The following is a 25,506-nucleotide window of genomic DNA, read 5'->3' on the forward strand; positions in this document are numbered from 1 at the left end:
AACTTTTATACTAGCTGCCTTACCCCAAGTAATTTCAGGTGAAATCAATATTTATAGTCCAAAATCTTTCATGTATTTATATATTTCATGGTACTTTTTCTTGAAATTACCAGGTTATATGTAGATTTTAAATAGAGAATGCAAATTCTGACTAGGAGAATGAAAAATCTACTGGAAAACTTCAATGAAAACCTTTCTCCAATTGAAAAAAAAAACCAAACAAACAGTACTTTTCCATAATATTTCTGATGTTAATTTAAAAAAATACTGCTAGAAAGGTAACCACAGTAATACAAAAATGTTGAGTACCTTTTATTGTAATGCTTAGAGAGCCCTATGATTTTGCTACAAAATCTAATTTCCTCTTAATTGTTTACAGTTTGAAAAATCAGTGTAATACATAATTTTTCCCAAGATTTTATTTCATTGTCCTAGGATAGTTTCAGGCTATGCTAAAGCTTGAGCTTTGATTTTGGTATTAGAAGGGTATATTTCTCTGGTCTGTTGGTGATCCCACACCATGTGGACATCTGTGTTTGCTGAGTACATATCAATATAACTTCATCAGAGCTGGTGATATACTGGGGAGAAAAAACAAACCAACAAAGCAACAGAATTACAAATGATCTTGTACAAATGCATAACTTGATTTTACAACCAGTGATTCATTTTTTGTCTGTAAGCCAGAGAAATTTCCTCTGTTACATGGCATTAAGAGTGGGAAATTCATTCCAATCTCAGGTGTCTTTAAAGAATATGGAGGCTGGTGCTAGCATCTGGTAAATATGATATGACATATCTGTCAGTCTCCATTTCCATGGCCTTTCTAAGGTGTCACACCAGTCTGGAGGCTGCAGCACTACTGCCTTTTAGAAAGATGATGCTCTCTTGTTTAATAACTGTTCTAGTTAAGTTTTTAACCTTTATTATATTGATGTAATACTTTGGTCTCTGTTTTTTTAGGAGGTTGATGCATTGTGTGACTGTCCATTCTTCCTTTAGTGACAGCTCAAATCCAAATCAGTTTAAAAACAAAATAATAAATAATTGAAGATCTTCCACACTTTCATTGTTTTCTACTTGTAGTTTGACCTTCTTTAGAAAACTCATGAACAACAGTGCGGGAATGTACTTCTTATAGTACACAGGACTACTTGCTGACTTTTTCAGGGAGAAGAGGTTCTATGTACAAGTTAATTTGAAGTATATACAAAACACATATGGGTCACATTTTTCAGTGCATTACTTTGAGGCAGGACTTGTAAAAATTGTAGGTGAAGAATTTCTAAGCAAAATATAATTATTAGTATTGTCATGTCAAGTATTATTTAGGAGCTTGTAAGAGAGTAGAATTCAAACTATTTAAAAAGATTAAGACAAATGAGAGTATTTATATAGTGGAAATGAAAATATTTATTGTAACCTTGAAGCCATAACTTGAAGTCAACCATGCAACATTTAAGATGATTGGGTCACTGAGAATGCTTCTACCTCCAAACACACCAAATTAGTCTTTCAGAGGAAGGATTTGCAACAAGACTTTTCATGACTAATAGGAAAAAAGTGCAGAGTGTGAATAGAAGAACTTTTATGGGTATTGTTTGCCATTAGGTAGCATTTGTTTATTCTTGCTTTCAGTGGGTGTATGAGATACAAGAGTTTTTCTCAAAGATCACACTTTGTGTTGCTTGACATGCAAGGTGTCTCTTTGCTGACTTTGTTTTTGTCATCAATGCAAAAATATCATCAAGGCTTGGGAAAGTAATTGCATCTTTTATAACAAGGGACTCAGGAGGTGAGACGTAGATATATTGAGGTTGTAGAGTTAGAACTATGAATTATGCTGATAAGTACAGGTCTCTTTTTAGAGAAAAACCAATCACTTACATTTGAACATATAAACCTTCTAAATAGACACACCACAAATATATACATTTTGAAATTATGTAATGCTTGTTTTCATGGCTGTCACCAAAACTAAGACAAGAATTTCTCTATCGCAGTAGTGCTAGCTAGATGTTTCCCAGTGTGTCTTGTAAACTAATACCTTTTACAGTAATGTATAACACCAAATTCCTTGAAGATATTCCATTTGATAATTCCATATTGTCTTTAGGAGGAAATATGTCAAATATTTGTTGCAAAGGAGATTTTTGATTTTAGATTTTTATAAGTCTTCCACATGCTAATAAAAAAAATCCCCAACAAATAGGAGAAACATTTCAGGTTTCTAATACCAAATACATTTCAATTAACCTATATGCAAGCCTTTTAAAATCTTGTGTCACTTGAAATTTCTGCATTAATAATTAGTATTATGTTCTGGAATAGGATGAAATTCTGGGATTGCAATACTACCAGTTGAAGCAAAAAGATTGTTCCTGATATTGTCCTTCCCAGGAGTACAAATCAGAGGTTTTGTCGAATCACCAAGCCAGTTGCCATTTTGTAATGATATCTGTTAAATGTTTAAATTCCAATGTCACAATGGGTAGGACTTAGACTAATGACAATGTTTTAGATATATCTTCATGTCCATAGAAACAGAATGAAACAATCAGTGAATCCCAATGTATGGTGAATCATGTTGCAGAGCTCACCCTGTTCCAAGAAGGAAAACCTGTTTTTTCCTGCTCAAAAAAAAAAGAAAAAAAAAGAACCCCAGAGGGGAAATTATATCCAACGTGTAGGGGGAAAATATTTTTCTTTTAAATACAATATATCATGCACGCTGTTAATGCAGTGCTTTGGTGGCCCAGTAGAGCTGGAAGTGACAACTTAAGGAGCACTTGGCAAGTCAGATATTGATATAAAACATGAGTATTAAACCCTGTCATTAGTGCTTCTTAATCTGTGGCACAAGCAGACACAAACCAGGGAGCTGAACATCTGTTTAGTTTATTTCTGCTCTGTTCTCATTTGGCGTGAGCAACTTCATTTCCCAAGCAGATCTTGCATTACAACATTTTACTACTCTGTTTTGTCTGAAATGCTCTCTAAAAACTGCTTTTATTTTGGTGCAATTCTAAAGTGTGTTGCTTTATCATATGAAAACTGTGTCATATTCTTTCAGTTTTTCCTGTTTTAACTCTACATTGGGTAGATTATTTTTGAAATTAAACTTCAGAGCATTTGAAAGAGATGCTGCTTTAGTAGGTTATTGTGTGATCAAAAAAGTGTAGTGGCAAACTGAGGAAGTCCCTCAACTGATTTACAATTCTGTTCATTACTGTAAAATTCCCATTTCTTTTTCTACCTCATCCTCTATTGCCCTGTATGGTGTCAACCTGGTTTGGGAGCAATCTGAGCAAAAGTAGAATTAGTCCTGCAAAGAAATTATGACAGTGTTTTTTTTTCAGGAATTACAATGACTCACAGAATATCAAAATAGCTTAGAAATAAATAGTTGGGTTTTTTGGTTGCAGTAATAAGTAATGGAAAGATATTAATGAAGTGTGCGTGGCCTGTTGTGTTTAGAATGTAGTTTGCTAACCAGTAATTAAATATTACATAGTCAGTAGCAGTGGTTGAGGGTGAGGGGGAAAGAGTAAGAACAATTGAGTAATTTTTCTTTATAATAATTTAGCTTTAAAATAGGGTCTGATTTCAAACTTTCTCTTCACTGAAAGCAATGTTCTGAAACCAAGTACTGATATTTCCTAAATCACCTGGCTTAGGTAACACTGTATTGCAGGCAAATACGTCGATGGTTGATGGTAGATTTAGGCACATGGAGATGTGCCAGAAAAAGTTCTGAGATTTGAAGGCTGTCATTATACCAGTGAGAATGTAAAATGCTGTTTCAGTCCTAAGAACAAAGCAGTTCTGTCACTAGCAACCAATTTTAGACAATTGACAGCCTCACTTTTTAGTAGCTTTAACTGAACATCTTTAAGGAATTACCTAGATAACAATTCTTTATTTTTATACAGTGAGATACATCAAGAGAAATAATGACATACAACGCTCCATCCTTAAAGGCTGAGGGAAGAGCTGCCTGAAGTACAGCAGTCATACTGATAGCTGAGGCACAGGGCTATGCTACCTCATTTAATTGATCTTTGGTAACAGCTCTTGTCTTTTGCAGTCAGAAGAAAAAAGTTCCTCACCTTCAGTCTCAACTATTGCAAATTGAGAGCTTGGACAGGCATACAGAAAGTAAAATCAGGTAGCTCAAACTCTCAATCAATGCTCTCAGCCAGCTGTTCTGCTCATAAAAATTATGTTTGATCTGTTTGTTAATAAATTTCTGAACCCCAGCCATGTCTAGATTTGGTTCTGGGTATTAATTTACCTTCTAGTTTAGTGAGGCAGTAGTACCTTCTACTATTTCTGTCTTTTTAATGATATATTTTCTGTCAAAATTTAAAGCTAAAACATTTAGCCTGTGGCTTGTCATAGCCTAAAAAGTTACACAACAGTCTGGATTTGAAGAAGAATGAAAACTTTTTAAGTGTAGCTGCATATTTGAGCCTTAGTCTTCATGATGAGAAGGTTCCTTAATAATTTTTCACACAATCATTTTATATGCACCTGGTAGACAATTAAGTTGAAAAGAAGCCCTGACAAGCTTTTTGGACCAGGGCAAATTATGACCAACTAATGTAATGCTCTTTAGCAGGATAACTCGACTAATATTGAGGAAAGCTATGCTACTATTCCCTGAGAGACTTGCAAGCAAAGCAGTTACGGTGGTTTGGATTAAATTAGTATAAACTGAGTATCCATCTTTAAATTTAAATGTATTTTCAGAAAATAGCAAACATTTAATGTCAAGTAGGGTGAATTAAATGAACTTATGTGGATATCTTGATTTAAGTGGTGAAACAGGAAGAAATACAATGACAATCTGAGGAGGGGTCAAAAGGCTTAGCGTCATAGCTGAAATCAAATCCAGATGAAATTCAGTGTAGACAAATACAAAGTGTTCAGAAAGAAGAAACAGACTGTGTAAATAGGTGGGCAGCTCTGCAAAGAGCTATTAAGAAAGGACTTGTAGACTGTGGTGAATAACAAACATGGTGGTGATACTCCATCTCAAATATACCAACAGAAACAAGCTTGGAAAGGACCTCAGTGTGCTGGATATTTAACGAAAGAACAGGTTTAAATAAAAACTTATAAATATGAGGTTAAGATGTGTGAAAAAAAATTAGAGCTCTTAAATACCAAGTTTCATTCAGAAACAAAATCTTAATGTTTTAATAGCCCCCTGAAAACATTAAACATAAATAAATTATGTTAGCATTGTTTAGAAGCCAAAGAATAAAATTATATCTGGAGTTATGATGAAAAACGTAAGGAACGGAAAGGGAAACTTCATGCCATTATTTTATAGCTATATTGTGACCATGTTTTGGATGTTAGATGCTCTGATTTCTTTTGATTTAAAAAAAAGAGTAGTTGAAAAAGCTAGAGAAAAAGATAGCAAACATGATGAATAGGAGGAACATCTGAGAAACTGAACAAAGACTAGGGATTTTCAGCTTAGAAAAGAAGAACAACTGGAAAGTTTGAGAAAGACGAGGAATGTGGCTGGAAAACAGCTGCTCAGTATCTTTTTCAGAACAATGACAAAGCACTGGTCAGGAACAGGGAAGACACCCTTCCATGAAATGTGTGGTTAAGGTATGGAAATCTTCATCAAAGGATGTTGTTCTCATTGAGTTTACATGAGTAAAAAAAAAATTTATATTTGTATTTATTTATTTATTTGTCATAAGAGGGTATTTCCACAAAATATTTACAAGCCACAATTGTCAGAATTAATTTAATATTTTTAAAATTTTTATTTAGTTACTTCTATTCCTTCACTTTGAAGAAATATTTTAGAATATTAAAACTTGGTTAATAAATAGGAACACCATGGAAGTTTAACCTTTCTATTTATAATCTACAGAAAATAATGCAAAACCATAATGCAAGAAGCAGCAATGGAAGCATACCTATTTCCTATTACACTTGTAACCAGGTCTCCTAACAGCAGTGTGGTAATTAGCCAGCGTACACTAAGATGATGCCATTAACAACCCTCATCCCCTCACCCCTCATTTTTTACAAATGCCTGAGGCAGAACATGGCTGGTAATGGGCTGTACAGAAAGCGTTTGCGGGAGAATGGGATAAACAATCTATCATAGTTATCAGTGGGCTGAACTGCTAACTGAGCTTTGTTTATTGTGATGGGCTATAGGAATATGCAAAGGGAAGTTTAAATGTGGGATCAATGAGCAACACTAAGCATACTGAGTGACAGCAGCTATCAGTCAACATGAAGCCTTCTGTCTGATAGGAGAGCTGTTGTGTGTGAGCCATGGGGATTCTGCATGTGGTCTTACTACTTCTACTTATTACTTCTACTAACATGCTGTGATGAGTTGACCACAGCTGGATGCCAGGTGCCCACCACACACCCACCTCAGCAGAAAAGTAGGGACAGAAAATAAGATGGAAAACCTTGTAGGTCAAAATAAAAACAGTTTAATAAAGTAAAAGCAAAGGCTGTGTGGAAGCAAAGGAAGAAATATATTTTCTTCTCTATTTCCCACCAGCAGGTGATCAGCCACTTCTTGGAAAGCAGGGCTTCAGAAAAGATAGAGGTTTCTTCAGGCAATAAATATGAAGAGTAAATAGCCCCTTTTCTTTGTTCTTTCGCTTAGCTTTTGCTGCAGAGCAAATCCTATAGGTAGGAATAACCCTTTGGTCAGCTGTGCCCCCTTCCTTGATTTTGCCCATCCCCAGCCTACTGATGCAGGGAGGGCATGTTGGGAGAGCCAGCACTTCCCAGCAGTCCCAAAACACAGGTATCTTGTCAATATCTTCCTAGGTACCACTGCAAAGCACAGCACTGTGAGGGCTGCTATGGGGAAAACTATGTCTCAGCCAGTCCCAATTCTCACACACTCCTGAATTTCACCTCGGTCTTGCATAAGAGATAATTAATAGTTGTTTTTCAGCTACTAACATTCCTGTGGGCATATGAGTCATTTAAGGGAGTAGTGCAGATGCATTAGGTTACTTTAATGTAACTGAAAAATTTCCAAAGAAATTCCAAAAGAATCAATTTTTAGATATTTCTACTAATGAGATCACAGTGCTTCAGAAACTGGGCCAGAATAGTATACATTTAAATTTCCTAGACTAGTAATTTGGCCAAAGATGATACAAGCTTTCAAAAACTGGTTGAGAGCTGAGTAGTAGATTTGACTATTTCCCTTTATCTCCCCTTACACAAAAACTCAGCTAAGATTTTTCTTACATGCTCAAATACTGAGGTATATAGCTGTAGCTTCCCTCATGTTATTTTCAAATTTACTTTCCAATTTATAAATCATATAGTTATTTGTATTTACGATCACTTCTGATCAGTCTGCTCTCTTCTACCGGTAGTTTTTTTTTCTCTCTCTTTCATCAGTATACTATTGCAGGTGGCTATTCAGTGATACAAATAATTTGAAGAAAAAGAGTTTTCTATGCTTTGCTGGTTCATTAAATAACTCTAAATTTTTTCCAGGATTTTTCCACACAAAAAAATACAGTCCTCTGTATTACAGCAATAGCTCACACACATCTTTCATTTGCATCTGCTTTAGTGCTGTTGTGATTAAACCTTTTAACAATTTCAAGATAGCATATGGCATAATGACTTTGGTCTCTCTTCAAACATTTTAATAGAATGCTTTTTCTTGTGACTTAAACATCACTCAAATGACACTACCATACTGATACTTGTTAACTGTGTTTCCTAAAATGTTGCTGTTATTAGAGCGGATCACTAATACATCTTTTCAGGCTGGGAAAACAATCATATCAGTGTATTTTCTGCGTAGAGATATTGCAGAAATAGATAATTCTGAATTACGCTCAGTTTAATAAGAAAAGTTTGGGAACCCAAAGATTTTCTGTTGAATTTCAAGGTGTACATAAAAGCACTTTATAAAAGGCTGTATTTAAAAAAAAAAAAAAAAAAAAAAAAAAAAAAAAAAAAGTGTAAACATAAATATCAGCTTTAATAAATTTAGATTAATTTTTCCTTCTGATATTGTTTACTTGATTGTGCTTGGCCCATTGGAATTATTTGAATGTAAGATCTTCTGTATGGCAGGAATGTTCTTGGTTCACAGCTAGTAACCCTGAGCCCTAGTTCACTTTGAAAGTTCCTGGGTATTGCAGTTAATCATAATAAGCAGAGATAAGAAGAAATACTGCTGTTGAATTTTGAGATAAGCTATTGTTTTACTGATGAAAAAGTAAATGCATGGGGTAGATATTCTTAGTACTGATTACTTCTGAAACGTGATATGGCAGCTCTCTGAAATAACATATCTATTGAAGAAATGTTACTTATCAAAGGGAAGCTAGATCTGAACTGCTGAAAAGAGCATTTTCAAGGAATAGTATTCAGCTTCACAAAATAAGATTATTAGGAATGTGGATTCTTTATCACAAAATATCTCCCAAAGGAAATATCAAACACAAGGCAATACCAAGACTGTCACTAAATGCGCTTTCCTCAAGATGACAGCTGTAATGGGCCATAGTCTGCTGATTTATCACAACAGAATATGCTGCTTTTATAAAAAAGAGCAAATTTTATGACAATTTATCTGAGATAGGTCCACTGTAATTCTCTAGTAATGTACTAGTCTCTCCCATGATGCTGTGGCACTTTAGACCCACGAAGCAGGACACTTCCTAGCCCAATTCCCCTCTCTTCCCACACCTGACAGAGAACCAAGAAACAAATGCCCCACTCCCAATCCCTCATTTGCAAGGCATGACAGAGCCAGGTGTATTGAGAATTTGAAAATCGGTAATAAATTGGCCAACAAAATGATTGTTTGGAAAATGGGAAAGACAATCCTCCAACCACTGCATAATGAGTTGTGTGAAAAAAGGTGCTTGCAGTAAGAAGCAACACTATGTGTTTGAGTTCCTGTGTAGCAAGATAAGTGTAGAATACATACCCTGCAATCCAATATTCCACAATGAAGAAAAGAGTTTAAAAGTATAGGTTAAAATGAAAATAAGCCTTGATAGTCATAATATCAAATTAAATTTGTATCCTTTATGTGTGTTTCTTAAATAATTTCTTTAGTGAAAAAGAATGTGTTTTTAAGTTTAGAAACTTGAAGAAAAGGGACTTAGCAAGTAAAAGAAATTAAATTAATACAGCTACATCCTAAGAATAATTAATTGGATTGTGATTCAGCTCCCAACCCAGTAATTTAAAAGCAAAGCATCTTTGTTAATAATCACCTACATTTATTTTATGAGTACTTAAAAGAGAGGGGGCACCTCTAAAGTTTTGTCCAAACCTGACTTTTAAGATAAGTGAAATTGATCACATTTTCAAGATGTCTTTCTTTGTTCATTACTATACACAGATTAGTCAAAATATTTCAAATTAAGCTAACTTTTAAATAACTGAAAGTAAGTGAGGGAAATTCTTTTCATGTTGAAACAATAGGGTTTGTTGGTTTTTTTTTTTTGGCGTTTTTGTTTGGTTTTTTGGGGGGGTTTTTTTGTTTGTTTGGGTTTTTTGTTTTTGTTTTGTTTTTGTTTTGTTTTGTTTTGTTTTGTTTTGTTTTTTTGTTTTTTTTGCAATAGGAACAAGTAAAGCTATCTAGAACAGTTTCTTGAGTTACCAGAAACAATGAAGAATACCAGATGAGAAGTCAACAATTTTTTAAAATTCCATAGAAGAATATCCCATAATTTTCATTTTATGAAATGGAGGCTTGCTTCTTTGCTATGTGCATGTATAGTGACTACTGCAATAAGGGTTGATTTAGAAATTGAAATGTTGCTGTTGAGAGTGTTCAAGCTCCTGAGATCCTATTTGCTAAAAGAGGAAAGTTTGGAGATCCCAAAATTATCCTTGAAGTCAGAAATTTTATTTTTAAGAATTTAAGATGATTATGCATAGTTAAGAGTTGATGGTTTAAATGCACATGTGAAATATAGATTGCTGCCAATACATGTGTAAGTTTTTGAAGAATTAAACAGCTTCTAATCTGACTTTACCAATGCAGGAAAATTGATTCATTACTTGGTTATTGGTCTGATGTTCACTTGAACTTTTTCATTCAGTCTTTTAAATTCAAAATAATTTAGAAATAGCACTAAATAATTAATAACTTTTAAATATTCAGTATTTTATTTCAGACTCCACATGCGTGATAAATAGCTTTTGGGATTTAAAGAATGAAATAAACATAAGACTATATGTATTCCAAAACAAGCAAAGCACATCCAGGAGGCATTTTGATTTGTGGGGCAAAAGGAAAGTGACTAACATGACAAATGTCAGCAATTCGTGTGGTGTGAGTGACAGGAGGATTGAGCTAACCTTATGAAGTTCAGTAAGGAGAAACACATGGTGCCGGGTCACAATAACCCATGTATGGAGTAAATACCTAACTGGCAATTCTACTGAAAAGCACCTGCAGATTTTGATGGACAACTGGTTGAATATGGGCTAATAGCACACTTTCATCGTGAGCAAAACAAGCTACATACTGAGATACATTAAGTGATCTGTGGCCAGCAGATCAATGAAAGCAGTTATTTTCATCATAAATTGTGAGTTTCTGAAATACTTCCTGTAGTTCTGGGATACAATTAAAGAGGGATGTGGAAAAGCCATCAGAGATCCAGTAAGGGAGCTTGCAAGAAGGACTAAAGAGATGTTCAAGTTTACTCAAGTAGGAAAGAGGAACTAAGGAGGGATCTAATAGTCTGAAGCTAGTAGTAACAGGCTAATAACAGCTAGTGAAGGATAGCTGCAAGCAGTGACATAGCTTGCATATGTTCTTCATAGTGAACAGTGCTCTAAATAGGAAAAATGGTCACAAATTGACTTTGGGTCTTTGTATCTGGTTTTGAAATACGTTGGGTTTTTTTTTTTTTTTTTCCCCCAACTGTGAGGGTAGTGCAGTGTTCCATCGACACCTGGATATGCTGTCAGTTCTTCATCTTTGTAAATTTCTCAGACTCAAGTAGGTGAATAATGTCTGGAATACTCAGTATTGGTGATATCCCACTGCCAGCAGGAGATTGGGAGAGATGAGTTTCTGAGACCCTTCCACCGAGTGTGTGAGTCCATGGTTCATTGCTGCAATACTTGAATACTGTACAGCAGAAGTTTTTATTTCCTTCACAATGGGGTCTGATTGATGAGGGTCTAATATTGCTTTCTTTCTGTAAATGGGTACCAAATAGAGAACAAGTAAGATCAAAGTTTCATTCTTAATTTTGTGTACTTGGTTGAATGTCTTTAAGGTTTGTAGTAAACTTCTTTACTTGTTTTCAAAAATCTTTCTTTACCTTCATCTGTGATTATGAACATTAGCACATTAGCAAAGCTAACTCAGGTACCCAGAATATGAAGAAATTATAACTGCTATAATTTTTTCTTCTTCTGCCTTCAATTTCCTTACTAAGGTCAATCTTCAATTTCTATAATTTCCCCTTGTATTTACTACATAGCTGTGAGACATTATTCTCTTATCTGTCCATACTTACTTTCCCCTCTGCAGCTTCATCTTAGTGGATGATGTAGACTTCAGTGGGTAAAAGGTGTATAAGGTCCTTTCCATAAAGCACAATGCACAACAATGTACAAGGAGGACAAAGGTATTTTCATAGTTACAGACATTTTAATTTAGCCTGTTTTTTCTTCAAGAATAGGTATTGAAAATATTGGTAATTGTGTATACAGATTCTAATTCTCAGTGTGCACTTTTAACACAAGAAGTCCTCTTTGCATCTTGGCTGCTTGAAATAAAAAAAAAAAAGGTGAATACTTTTTAAATAATATAAACTTAAAAAAATTAACAAACATTAACTGAAATTAGCAGAAAAATTTAACAAATACTAACTGAAATAATAATATTAATTGGCTAAACAGTCAGGACTGGATTAATAAAAGGTCTAGTAGAAAACAAGAGTTCTCTGTATTTCCCCCCAGTAACCGATAAGAGACCTCAAAGGACAAGGAAGAGTTTGTCTAATCCAATTCTGTTGAAGATTTTTGAATCAAGGCTAGTTGAGACAGTGCCGAGATGTGTGAGTTTATTGTAGACATGGAATGAGGGATTCTCCATTTTGCCCACTAAACTTCCCAGCGCTGTCACCAGAAGAGAACAGAATTACCACTTCCTTCATTCTATCATGTGATAGACAGTTTTGTAACAAATACAGCAATTACATAAAACTAAGTAGCCAATGTAATATGCGAATGTTATATAGTTGCTCTTAGTAAGTGAAAAATGGTCTGCTACACAGCTGGCTACATAATCCCACCCAAGGCCCTAAAACAAAGCCATGCAAAACATTTTGAATTAAGAATCCAGAAATTAGACTTTCAACGTCAAGTGGCTCCAATGTTCTGTTCCCTTCACAGAAGCCAATTGCTAACATGTCTGAGATAATGTATTAAACTTGACTCTTGTGTTTAATGTACTGGAATCCTGGAAAACAAAGTATTTTTTTTCTTATCCTGGTTTGATATTTTTTTAATTGAATGTTTTGCATGTCTTCATGAACATAGTTACATTATTAAATGTTATTATTCATGAGTGGAGGCAATTATGTTAAAAAAATAATAGGTATTATTGGATTTACGTAAGAAGCTTTTGCTGACAGGGACTAATAGTTTTGTTAAAATAGAAGGCTTAATATCAGTCATAGTTATCAGACCATAGCAGATGAATAGCATAGAAAATCACAGGTACACTTTGAATTTGAAATGCCAGGGCACTCTTTCTACACTCCTAACATCTGCTCTAGAAAACAGCTTCACTAAATTTTAAATTATCTTGTAAATAAGATGATCTTTTTGCAGGATGCTGTAAGAGAAACTTGTAAGTCCTTGCAGCATTAGTACTTATTCGGCAGTGTTTTATTTTGTCTTTCACTTTGAAGTTAGCTGAAAAGCATTATTCTTGTCAAATAATGGCTATACCAACGTCACTGTGCAATAATTTTGGGGCAAGATGGAATTTCAACACTTAAAACTAGGGAGGAAAACTCAGCAGAGTTCATGGCATTAACTTAATTCAGTAGTGTCTTTAGTTGTCAAGTGACTAGACCATTATAATATGAGGTGAGCCAGGCAGCCTACACCTATTCTGGGGGTGACATTTTCTGTGTAATGTCAAATGGGCAGAATAATCCATGACACTGCCAAAATACTAACATTATTGAAAAATTGTTAGGTTTGGGATTTTTTACCAGAAAAAGACAGTGAATGCACAGTGTGGACAGACACAGTAAATCTGTCTCAGTCTTAGAAAGGCAGCTCCACAGGCACCAAAATCTCATATTTTATGGAGAACACATTTTTTTCACTTATATCCAATTTAACAGATGCATTTCAACTGATTCTTAGAGGTAATCCATCAGAAAAGTTTACAGTTGAAAATATTTTAAATATCCGGACTTCTAATGAGGAGAAATATTGACAAAATAAAAAAAATTAGGAGAAACATTAATAATCAGCAAAGTCTTTATTATAAAACAGAAAAAAAATATTAAGTGATACTAAGTGACTTATATTGAGTTAAAACTTGATCAGATTGGTAAAATGTCTTGAAGATTTATTACCAGCATAATAGACATAAAATCAATGTACTCTAGAGCTGCATTTCCTGGTTTCAGCCATGATTGACTGATGACTCAGCTTTTTCTGTTACCATCAACTGTCCATTTACAGAAATATCATTGAACTAATTTCCAAAATGTCTTTATTCATTCAACTAAATATTGTATGTTCCCCAGAACTGTGAAGCTGATAAAGATGTTTTGGCATACTGGCAACCAATTTTGCAAATCAGCATAGTATTCTCCTTTTTTTTTCAAATGTAACCTTGCAATACAATATATAATCACAACTTCTACATAATTTGAGAATATTGAGCAACAGAAGTGCTGACTTACACCTTGAAAATAGAGAAAAAAAACCTGTTATGAAACCAAGTTGATAATCACTGCTAGGAACTTTCAGATCTCTATTTTCCTTTTACTTGTGCTCATAAAAGTACTAGTAACTCTGTTCCAAATTTCTATATTTAGCATGAATAAATTTTCTGTACTAGTTAATGCAACTATAAAAGCCTAGCACAAATTTCCAAGGTATATGAAGCCAAAGTCACATAATGTATTTCAAGCCTATTGCATGGGCTTTCACCAAGACTTTGTTATAAGGGGAAAATAATTTTTGATGGAAAATGGTTGAAATACATATTTCTTCTCTCACCAAAACACATATATAGTAATGAAGCAATTTCTCCCATGAATTGGAAATAAAAGAAAGTGGCAAAATATTTAAGTCTAGAAATATCTCTTCTCTTCCCCAGAAATTATTTGAATTTGAAACCAGAGGTTTCTTCAGTTGTATTTCCTCTGTCATCTCTGTGCTTCTTGTAACATCTCCTATTCCTTTCTTGTCTGATAACTCCAACCTGTTTTTACAGTTCTTCTGGTAGATTTCCATCTTCCCTTATTTTCTCAGAGTACTACATCATTCTGCGTGGAGCCCTTTTCTTATCCTTTTCTGTGGCTTTAATTAAATCTTCTTCAAACTCAAATTTCAGCTAGATGCATCTGACTCCAGGACTGGTACCTTGCTCTTTCTTGGGCCTTGGCTTCTCATGAAGCAATATTGCCATTCTGCTTCTGAACAAAGGGCTTTGTTGGCTTCTAAACACACACACACACACACACACACACACACACACACACACACACACACACACATACTGCATTCTCTATAATTTTATGTGTGAAACTAAGAAACAAATATACTTACTAAAAAATAAAATTTTGCTGTACAAATAAGTAAAAGACAGCATAGTGCAAAATAATCTAATCTGAGTTTGTAATCTGAAATAATGTGAAAAAAGTACTTGGTAAATAACTTTTTTCCAAAGGTTATCCAAAAGTAGCATCACTGTGTTTATCTGTTTGGGGAATGTCCACTGCTAATTTTTTTCATGTGTTCTCATTGATAGTTTTTCATATTTTCTTTCTGAAAAGAATAAAAAAAAAATCTGTTTGGATCTTTGTTCTACTGTTCCAACTTTCTAGTCAAATTCTTTGGGGTAGAAAACTTTATATAAATCTATTATTCACATGTTCATGTGAAAGGAAATAATCATGGATGAACAACTGTATCTGAATTCTCTATAGGCAGTCTGTGTCTTGCAGCCTCATATCATGGTAAATGGTGATAGTACTTTTCCTATTTTCATTTTCAAAAGAACCATTTTAAAAATTTGTGGGATAGAAGGAAATCAGCATTTTCAATTCTGTCAGGGTCTGAGAGGAAAAGAAATTTTCACTGTCTCCATTTCAGATCCACTGTCTAAATTTTTTGTGTTGTTTTTTTTTTTTTTTTTTTTGTTTGTTTGTTTGTTTTTGTTTTTGTTTTTTTTTGTTTAGAATTAGTCTTCAGTTTCCATTCTTTTTTTTAGTAACAGACAAGATGAAGGGGTATTAGTAGTGAATATGTTTGGAGTTTAACTTTATTTTTTCATGGTAAGTGAAATTCTCAGGGTTTGGTTGGGTTTTTTTTTTAAGTATATATGAAGACTTAGCTCTGGCTGTTGAAATAATGGGCTGCCTTGTTGGAGCTGGAAGGTGGCAGTGTGCCCCTTTCCACTGGGCCAGGGTGCGGTAAGCATGACAACATCAAGTGGCCAGTGACAAAGAACTGCCCTTGAGCAAGACTCTGAGCCATGTCACAACTTGAAAATGTACAGTTTTTTCTGTTCATATATCCAGGATTTGATCCTTTCTTATTGAGCACAAACTTACTGGTATTCCCAAGCTGCTGAATTAAATTCTAATTTATGATTCATGCTGGGCATGCATGTCAGCAGTTGGTATGGAATTGTGTATTGGAGATGGTCCCAATATTCCTCACAATTTCAAATACTGAAGCGGTATATGCAAGTAAAATACAGATGGCTGCTGCTTTTTCTTTTTTAAGAAAAAATATGTTTCAACCTCAGCTACTAAGAAGAGAGGCATAAGTCAGCCATACTGCTGCAATCATCTTTAAATTGGTTCATTTGTTACTACTACCGTACAGTCACATCATGTTGAGACTGAATAATATGTTTAGTGCTTTGAATTTTACACAGCTCACATTTTTAAATGCTAGGAATTATGCTTCCTTTAAAAATGTTGTCTAACTCCTGTTTTCTGAGGGTTTTAAGCCCTTAAGAGTAAAGGGAAGGAGCTTGCTCCAGTTAGGACAACCCTCTGAATTAAGATGTGATCTGTGTATGTGTGAGAGGCATCGGAGCTACTGCAGCCAAGAGCCAGCTGTAGCTTAAAGATCAGCTGAGTTCACCACACAGATACATCTGGTGGCAGCTAGCTGAACAAACCCCTCCAAAGGAAGAAAATGACCTGGTTATGGATGTCTTATTATTTTAGAAGTAAGTTCTGAAAGTAACATTTTTTATTATATTGAACACCAGAGGGCATGGAAGCATGTTTCTAGAGAGGGAGAGATGCTTTGCAGGCATGTTAAAACACTTCTGAAATCCCATAGCTTTCATGATATCAAAACTTGTCAAAAGTGGGACTGCTTTACATCATCACAGAATCTATCAGGCTGGAAGCCACCTCTGGAAATCCTTTAGTCCAGCCCCCCTGCTCAAGCAAGGTCACCTGGAACAGGTGGTCCTAGACCATGTCACTTGTTATCTTTATGGCTTTATATGTAGTTTTGACATGCTTTCAACACAAAGTGACCAAAATAATTACTCTATAGTTTTGCATCATTTTTTTTTATTTCTGTCAAGAATGTTTCAGTAAATTCTTAATGAATTTTCTTAACTCACCTGCAGTAACAAGAGGTCTAATATTACTTTCATATCTGTTCAGTTTTTAGGGTAACTTGTAATGCCAAGCATTACCTCTTTCATCCTTTTCCTAAATTAATTTTCATAATTTATGCTAGGAACTTTATGATAGTACTTTCAACATAAAATCTAAATAAGCTGTTCTCATTATCTAATATAATAATTCTTGTGTTAGGACTGTGCAATTAAATAAGTCAGTAGAGCTAAAGGAATTAATTATAAATATAATTGTCTTGATTTTCATATACTTAAGCATAAATTGAATGGGAATAAATATAATGAAAAATTATTAAAAACTAAATATAATAGTTTTTCCTATCTGCAATATAATTCCTAGTTTCAAAGTTAAGTTTATTACATTTACATTACTATAAATTATGAATTATTATTATACATTAGAGTCATGTGTTAAGCAAGATTTTGGTCCTAGTTCAGGTACTGATATCCTTTTAGGTTTAGGTTAAAGCATCTAAGTTTCCCACTTCAACTTCCATTTTCACTGCATGAAAAAACACTTATTTACAGATGGATAGTTTTAATTTTGATAACATTTTGATAAACTATTGAAACACACAATATAGGTACCTAAAGTGTTCTATTGAATACTTTATTTAACAGTTCTTTTGAATATAAAATATGTAGAATATTGGTTAAGTCAATTTGTTCCTTTAAGCCTTTAACAATATAGGGGAAATGTGAGTTTTGAATCAATATTTATGCATGGAGACAAGAGAATTATCTCCACTTTTTCCTTGCAGGCATCACTTCTGGGATTTTCCAGTATTTTGACTGGTAGCCATGTTGACTACCAATTCACTCTACTCATTTTCACAGGGTATATTTTCTTGGAGACTAAAGGTAAACCACAGTTTGCTAATTCTCTAATAAGTGTGTCCTGGGCAGACCTAATGCCGTTCCTCTAATTGTTCCTTTCTTCTGAGTAAGATTTTGATGCATAAGACAAACGTTTCTGTTTAAGAAATTACTTATAAATGTTGTTCATCATCTTTAAAAGACAGAGGGATGTACCTATCTGAGCAGCAGGAGAATTGATCCATGCTTTTTTCACTGTCACACAGACAAACGGGGCTGAGTTGTACAGACTTTAAGACTCAGATTTCCCAAATCTTGCTAGCAGCAAATTCTATATTCTGCTCCTCAGGCACTGAAGCAGGATCTTTATTTCCACCTTTACAAAATATCACTTAATATTATGCATGATGCAAACAGCATCATGTGTGTTAACAGCACATTCAGTAAATTGAAAAGTAGACTATAAACTAAGCTTAGTTCTTTCGCATCTCAGCACTGTCCAGAGATGTCCCATTTTTTGCCCTTGTCCTAAGGCACTTCTCAAATTAGCTCTTATCTAAGTGACTCTGTTGCCGCTTCTGTTGCAGTCACCTAGAAGTAGAATGTGCTCCTGCCAAATAGTTTTTGAAATCCCACTAAAAGCATAGGATTTCAAGTGTTCAGGGCAAGTAACGACTATAATTCTCTGACAGATCTTTGTGGAATCAAACAAAAAATGGAAAGGCTTCCTAGGTAATCTGCTGAATATACATTTAGTTTATCTGTGAAATTCCCTTTCAATAAGCCAGCTCCAAACATGAGTCAAAGGTGCCTGGTAATCGTTTGCACAAGCTCTTCAATTTCATTTGTACTAAAATTAGGTTCCTCAGTAGTTCTAGAGACGTTATTTGTCCTTGAAGTTTATCAGCATCCTTTGAGAGAACAGATAAACAGAAAAGCTTTGATTTCAGCAGTGACTTAAAAATCAATTACTAAAACACACATTTCTTATGCAAAACTTTTTTTTTGTAAATATAGATTTAATAAATAAAATAAAATTTCTTGGAAAATTACTAGAAATTATGGCATTTATATAAAAAGTTTAATCTGGCTACCATTAAAAAAATACTTTCAAGCATGTTTTATACAGAATTCTGTAGTTTATAACTCTAAAGCTGAAGATCAGTGCTCACTGCTTGTATAATGTCCATAGATAACCACAGTAGTGTGTACCAAGGATAATGTGTTTACACAGGCTGCAGGGGTTGTCAGACAAATTCAGACAAAAACCTTGCTCAGTAAAAGCTGGTGCAAATTTCATAAAAACTCTGCTAGGTATTTCAATACTCTTAACATTGCTGCATGGCTTAACACTTTCATTATTAAAATAACTTATTTCTGAGTGCAGGTCTCTCCTGGTTTTCATTCTGATATTCCCTTTTTGATGATATCTGTCACCTATAGTAGGTAGCATCTGTATGCATGACTAATGGAAGAGCTATCTGCTTAGGCTGGTATATTTTTGACAACTCTCTTCTTGCTCTCCAGTATTAGTACCTTAATCTGTAGGAAAGAATTTCACACTTTTTTAATCCTTCATACACTTATCTATTCATGTGATTTGCTTGCAGCACAGACAGTCATTTTACTTTCTGAGCGAGAGCTTCATCAAATGACTCTGGTGACAATGGCAAGAGCATCAAACTTCCTCTCACTTTAAATTAGTCATCGCTATTTACAATAATTTCCACACAATAAATATATGAGAAGCCAAAAATAGTTATGATTGATGAGACAAAATCCTTTATAACATGCATTTCAAATTGGGTTGTATCTGTAAAACTAGCACTAGCAATAAATACATTACTATAAAAGTTACCGAAAAAGCAAAATCCAGATATTTTATGATGTTTTCAGAATTAATATATATTTTCTAATTACAAAAGTAAGTAAGTACATGCTTGTGTGTGCATATTTGTATGTCCTCCTTCTAGATAATTTTTAATCCTTTAGAGCAATCATTTTATAGGAATCTGGGAGATCATTAAAATGATCAGAAGTTCACAATTGTAGTAGGCTAGATATGTGAGAAACCCTTTTGACAGAAGGGCTACAGGCCATGCCGAATCTTTGCAAATCGCAAAAAGTGATTAAGTGTTAAGCCATCAGTAGAGCATTCTTATGGAATCACAAAAGAAGTGTCACTACTACCAGCCACTTCAGAAACTGTTGCTCAATAAAAAAGCCTTACAGAAATATTTTAGCCAGATTTTTTTCACAGACACAGACTGCAGGATTTAGCACTAAATCTAAGAAGGGATGATAAATAATAATAATCAGAAAGCATTTGCAGTGCAAATAGATACTAGTCTTGGGCAGACTATTTAAGTCTACAAAACAAAACGTGGAGACAGCATGCCTTTTTCTTGATATTTCATCCCAAATGAAACAACTTGTGATTTATTTTGCATTGTACACTTTAATAGAGCCAAACTGGTATCAAAAACAATATATATTCAGACTTGCTGAGGTGTTAAAATAGATCAGGGTGATGGAAAAAATGAAAGACTGAAGAAAATCTGCTTGCCTTTTGAGGGGAGTTGAAAGTTCAGGTTTTCTGTTTACAACTCAGTCAGATTTGGGTAGGGTTTTTTTTGTTTAGGGTGACCCTTTTTTCTCAGGTGAAAAAGGAATACTTCAAATTTCAGGATACTTTTTACAGAGGAAAAGACCTATGTTATGAATTATAATATTCTGAATAAAGGAATAATGTAAAAAATGGAAGTTAGAAGAATTTTTTAAAAATAAACTTAAAGTAGTTCAAAACGTAAATGAAATATAGAAAATAATTTTATATAATTCTAGGCCTTACATATTTTTAGCTTTCCAGCATAAACTTTTATTCAGGTATCTCTATGTGAAAACGAACACACATCATTCTACTGGGGAAAATTAGAATGTAAATTTATCCTATATTCAAATTGTTTCCTCATAATTCTTGTTTTGGAGGTTGTGTTTCATTTGTTTTGATAGCAAGACAGAAAGTAAAAAAGCTGGGAAAATATCTAGTCCACAACAAAATTTACATTAATACTATTAAATTATTTGTAATTTGAATTGTGCAAGATATATCTTTGAAATGGTGGGTAAATATTTGATTCTAGCTGTACAAAATTCAGTGGCATTTTGTTTGGAGGTGTCTAACAAAACCATAAGACAATGTTTGAAAACAGAAGGAATAACTCTGAGAGAAGCATCTGTAAAATGCTGTATGCCAATGTAAATCATCCTGCCTGTTGTAATGACCTCAGATTGAACTCTTTTCAAGTTTCCAGTTGTTGATAAGTAAGAATTTTTTAAACCACATGACAGAGTTTATATCATAGAACCATATAAACATAGAATTATTTGAGTTAGAAGGGACCTTAAATATCATCCAGTTCTGACCTCCCTGCCATGGCCAGGGACACCTCCCACTAGACCAGGTTAGTCAGAGCTCCATCCAGTCTGGCTTCGGACACTTCCAGGGATGTGGCATCCACTGCTTCTCTGGGCAACCCATTCCACTGCTGCATCACCCTCCCAGCGAAGAACTTCCTCCTAATACCTAATCTAAACCTACTCTCTTTCAGTTTGAAACCATTCCTTCTTGTCCTGTCACTACAGCTCTCGTATTCCCTTCAGGTAATGTAAGGTCACCCCAAAGCCTTCTCTTTTCCAAGTTGAGCAAACACAATTATCACAGTCTTTCCTCACAGGAGATTCACCCGTCCCTCTTATAATCCTTGTGACCTCCTCTGGACTTGCTCCAACAAGTCCATATCCTTCCTGTACTGGCTGACAGATTGATACCTCCAGAGTCCTCCTTTTTATCCTTTTAAAAGATGGGCACAATGTTTCCCCTTTTCCAGTCTCCTGGGACTGCCATGACTGTTCAATCATGGAGAGTGGCTTGGTACCTACAGCTGCCCTTTCCCTCAGGACTCTGGGATGAATTTTACCAGGTCCCATTGATTTATGTACATTCAGGGTCTTCAGGTGGTCACCAATCTGATCTTTACTTACAGTGGGATGGACTTTGCTCCCCAAGTCCCCATCCTCCTGTCCATCCACTTGAGAAGTGTGAGAAGAGAGGCTATCACTGAAGCCCAAGGCAAAAATATTGTTGAGTATCTCAGCCTTTTCCTCATCCTTGTTACCAGTTTTATGGCTTTGTTCAACAGAGGCCATTACTCCTTATTTGACCTTCCTTTTCTGGTTAACATAGCCATAGGAGCCCTTCTTGGTGTTCTTTGTGTTCCTTGACAAGTTCAGCTCCAGCTTTGCCATCCTCCTCTATACTCTTCCTATGTCACCCATCTTAGCTTCATCGTTTTGTGCAGTTCCTTCTTTTCCTTTAGTTTGACCGGTAGATTCCAACTCAGCCATGCCATTGCCATTGTCACAATAGGAACTGTAACATCCTTTCTCTCAAGGTATAACACTGAATACAATAGAACCACACACCTTCTGCTTCCTACATCTACCACTACTACATCATCTGTCAAAATAGGAAAGTATACCACGCCTGTGAGGGTATTTATGCTAATGACCAGACCTAGTTACTTACAGGAAGTTTTACACTTACCTGACTTCAAATGACCAAAATAAACCCTAATTTCTTGTGGGATTATGTGCTCATTGTTACTTTAAGTTTCAAATTTTTAATCATGCTAAATGTTATTTTGCTATTTATTGATACTAAACTTTTCCATATAAAGTAGTAGTTGACATCTATGAGAGAATAGTTAAACAGTTTCTAAAAATTCACCTTTGTGGATCCTGTAAACCTAAAGCCATCATAGCACACTACAGGGGTACCATTAAGGAACTAGAGTGTGGTGCTGATATCTCACTATCTGTCAAAAAATGTGGAACAGAAGTTGCAATCACAAAATTGCATAGAATGTCAAAGATATTGCACCATAATTTTTTGTTACAGCGTTCATTTCTATAAGAGGTATGTATTATCATTAAATGCAATGACTGATTACACCTCTTTTATATAAAACTATGAGTTTGTTTACTCACACTATTTAGCTATTTTTTTTAAAAAAAACCTCACTTCTAAAAAGCAACTTCATGTCAAATAATTTTATATTATTTGAGTATTCCTAGAAATGTTTTGTTTTGGTCTGAAAGAAAAAGGAAATGGCTGTAAGAGTCTAGCAACCTCTCTGTAAAAGTCAAGGTGTATTACAGACTTATTTGCTTCTTCATTTCTTTGAATTTCTGTAAGCACTGGGACATGCTTTGGTACAGTGATTTACTGCATGCCACTACACAGTGACAATAAGTGGTTTTGATATCAAGGTATAAATTTAGTCTTTACTAATCTCGTAAGAGGCTTATTTCTATGACCTTATTGTGGTTGCCTTCATTAGAAGATTTAGTGCTACAGTGAAGGAAAGCCACCAAGGAGGAAAGAGAACTCACAATAAGTGTGTTCAGATTATTTGGTTCAGTTTTCTTTATTAAAAGAAATAAAAAGGCAAATGTTACTGCTGTGTTAATATGTTGTACAAAATCATTTTTAGAAACAGAATGTAAAAAGGAAAAAAACTGGCAATATTAAGATACTTAGGATACAATTATAAAAATACAGCCTACCTTGGCTTTATTTGCCAGAAGCAAAATATTGATTTTGTCAATGCTCACATTCAGTATTATTCAGGCATGATTAAGGTGATCTATTAATCAGTCAGACGTTAATAATATCATCATTTTGAAGAAGACTATAGCTTATGATACTCAGAAGGTACCTTACTAATCACTGTGGGAATGATTTCAATTATATTCCTTTGAAAATTACTTGCTACAATATTTTCATTCAATTATATAGTCTATACTTTTAAGTGCTCAAACAAAAAATTAGTTTTGGCCTTAAGGCTTTCACCTATGAATCCCACATATCGAAAACTTATGATGTGAAGATACTGTCAGTTGATGCTGTAGCACATTTCTCAATGTAAAAGGAGAAAAATTGTTCCTCCAAGGAGGACAATACAGCCAGTTATATTTATAATATTTCTGAAGAGTGTACTTACTCATAGTACACTTTACCATGAAAACAGTACATTTTATCAGAAAATTGATGCATAGTCGTCATTTTTTCCTAGAAATTCATTTTTCTAAGTCTCTGAACTTTTTTGGTAAAGCCCTGAGTAATTCTAAATTTTTATCTTTAACCTTGCTCTGGATGAATACTCAGTTTCTTCTTGATCACATTTCTTATGAATAAAAATATCTGAATTTATTTTGTTTCAACTTCACTGGAAGGGGAGAATACTCTGCCTACCAGTGTTGAGAGATCATAGCCAGGGTGACAGCCACTTGCTTTTAGCACTACTTAAGGTAGGCTGAAACAACTGTATGCGAGAGTTGAGGCTTGAATAAATAAATAAATAATAAAACAAAATGAAGTGAAAAGCCAGCCAGCCAAACAAACAGTAAAAAGACACTGAACTGCAATGACCTCAGGTAGGAAGGAACTGAGTTAAATTCTCAATGTCACTGGTGGTAATACAACGCAGGAGTGATGTCATTGAGAAAAGCTGTGAAGAGGCCTGAAAATTATCTACCAGACTGAGACTTACTTTCTTAGAGTGGCTGATCTCTTGTAGATCATTAAGCCCTCTCAGGAAAGCTGCTTAATGTTATAAATTGATTCTCTTAAGAAACTGTGAGGATGGAAAACACACTTGAAAAGAGTTAAGAATTAAACAAAGACGCAATTGAGGGCTTTGTGATTGTGTTTTCAGCAGCAGTTTTGCTCCCTGTTTACTAGCTTCTTGCTGTGCTGGGGGCACACATTGAGTGATGCAGCAGATTTTAATTTGGGGGGGGGGGTGTTCATTTGGCTTTTTTCCTCTCTGTACCCTTATCTGCCTGATGTCAGTTGGAATAGGTTGTTCAAATAGGATCCATATTAAAAATACTTTGTTAAGAATTTGAGGGGTTTTGTCTGGGCAGCAGTGAATAATCAGAGCATTGGCTATTTCTGGTCTCCCTTAGCTCCATAGTTCTGTGTTCTTTAGTGGCTGCTGTAACTATCTAAGGGTTTACCATAAGAGTTCTCACTTGAATAATGCGATAAGAGCCCTGAATATAGGAGATGTTTATGCAAAGGGCAAGCCTCACTCAGCAGGAAATCCCAGTTATCCCTTTAGCCTGTGCTCTCAGCCAGCCACGTCTCTGCCAAAGCATACCATAGGAAAAGGACGTACCCTTACACAGTTACGAGCGTTTCATGATTAGTGTGTGGCACTTGCAGCACTACTGTCCTGTTCCCCTCAGGGATATACTTATTAGACAGTTTTAGAATTAGTTTTTCCCATGGCCTTTCTGTGGGATCCTTTTGGAGCCTATATGCCTCGTTCATCTCCAAGAAATAAGATGAGATTTCGCTTTTTGAAGTCCTACAGGTATCTCTTCTGGTGGCTTACAGTGCAATTGACAGTGGTAATAGTTGCAACTGTGGATCTTTTTTATTCTTTTAGAGCATTACAGTATATCAAAAAATGGAAATGGCTTGTATTAATTGTGATTCTCTTGAGCTCGTAAAGGTTGTGCTTGAACATGGTATATCAGGAAAAAAGGTATTGTTTCTGTATAAGAAAAAATACTGTGAACAAGTGATCATGGAAGTGTATGCAACTGCACTTTTTAAGTAAATGATACCTTTGAATATTTTTAGCATACCAAGTTGGGGGAAAAGGTAGATTAACATTTATGTCAATGTTCTTATGAAAATATTAATTGTAAGTATTCTCAGTACTTATGAGTTAGCATATTTAATT

The 25,506-nt window shown here is 34.7% G+C and overlaps 1 protein-coding gene across 5 annotated transcripts in view; it reads left to right on the forward strand.

Moving 5' to 3' along the window:
- The window catches only part of PDE4D (phosphodiesterase 4D), a 358,961-nt gene that overhangs the window by 177,104 nt on the left and 156,351 nt on the right, over window positions 1–25,506 (forward strand). The gene's annotated exons all lie outside the window — the stretch shown is intronic.

This window comes from Vidua chalybeata, chromosome Z (genome assembly GCF_026979565.1).
Source record: "Vidua chalybeata isolate OUT-0048 chromosome Z, bVidCha1 merged haplotype, whole genome shotgun sequence".
NCBI lineage: Eukaryota > Metazoa > Chordata > Aves > Passeriformes > Viduidae > Vidua > Vidua chalybeata.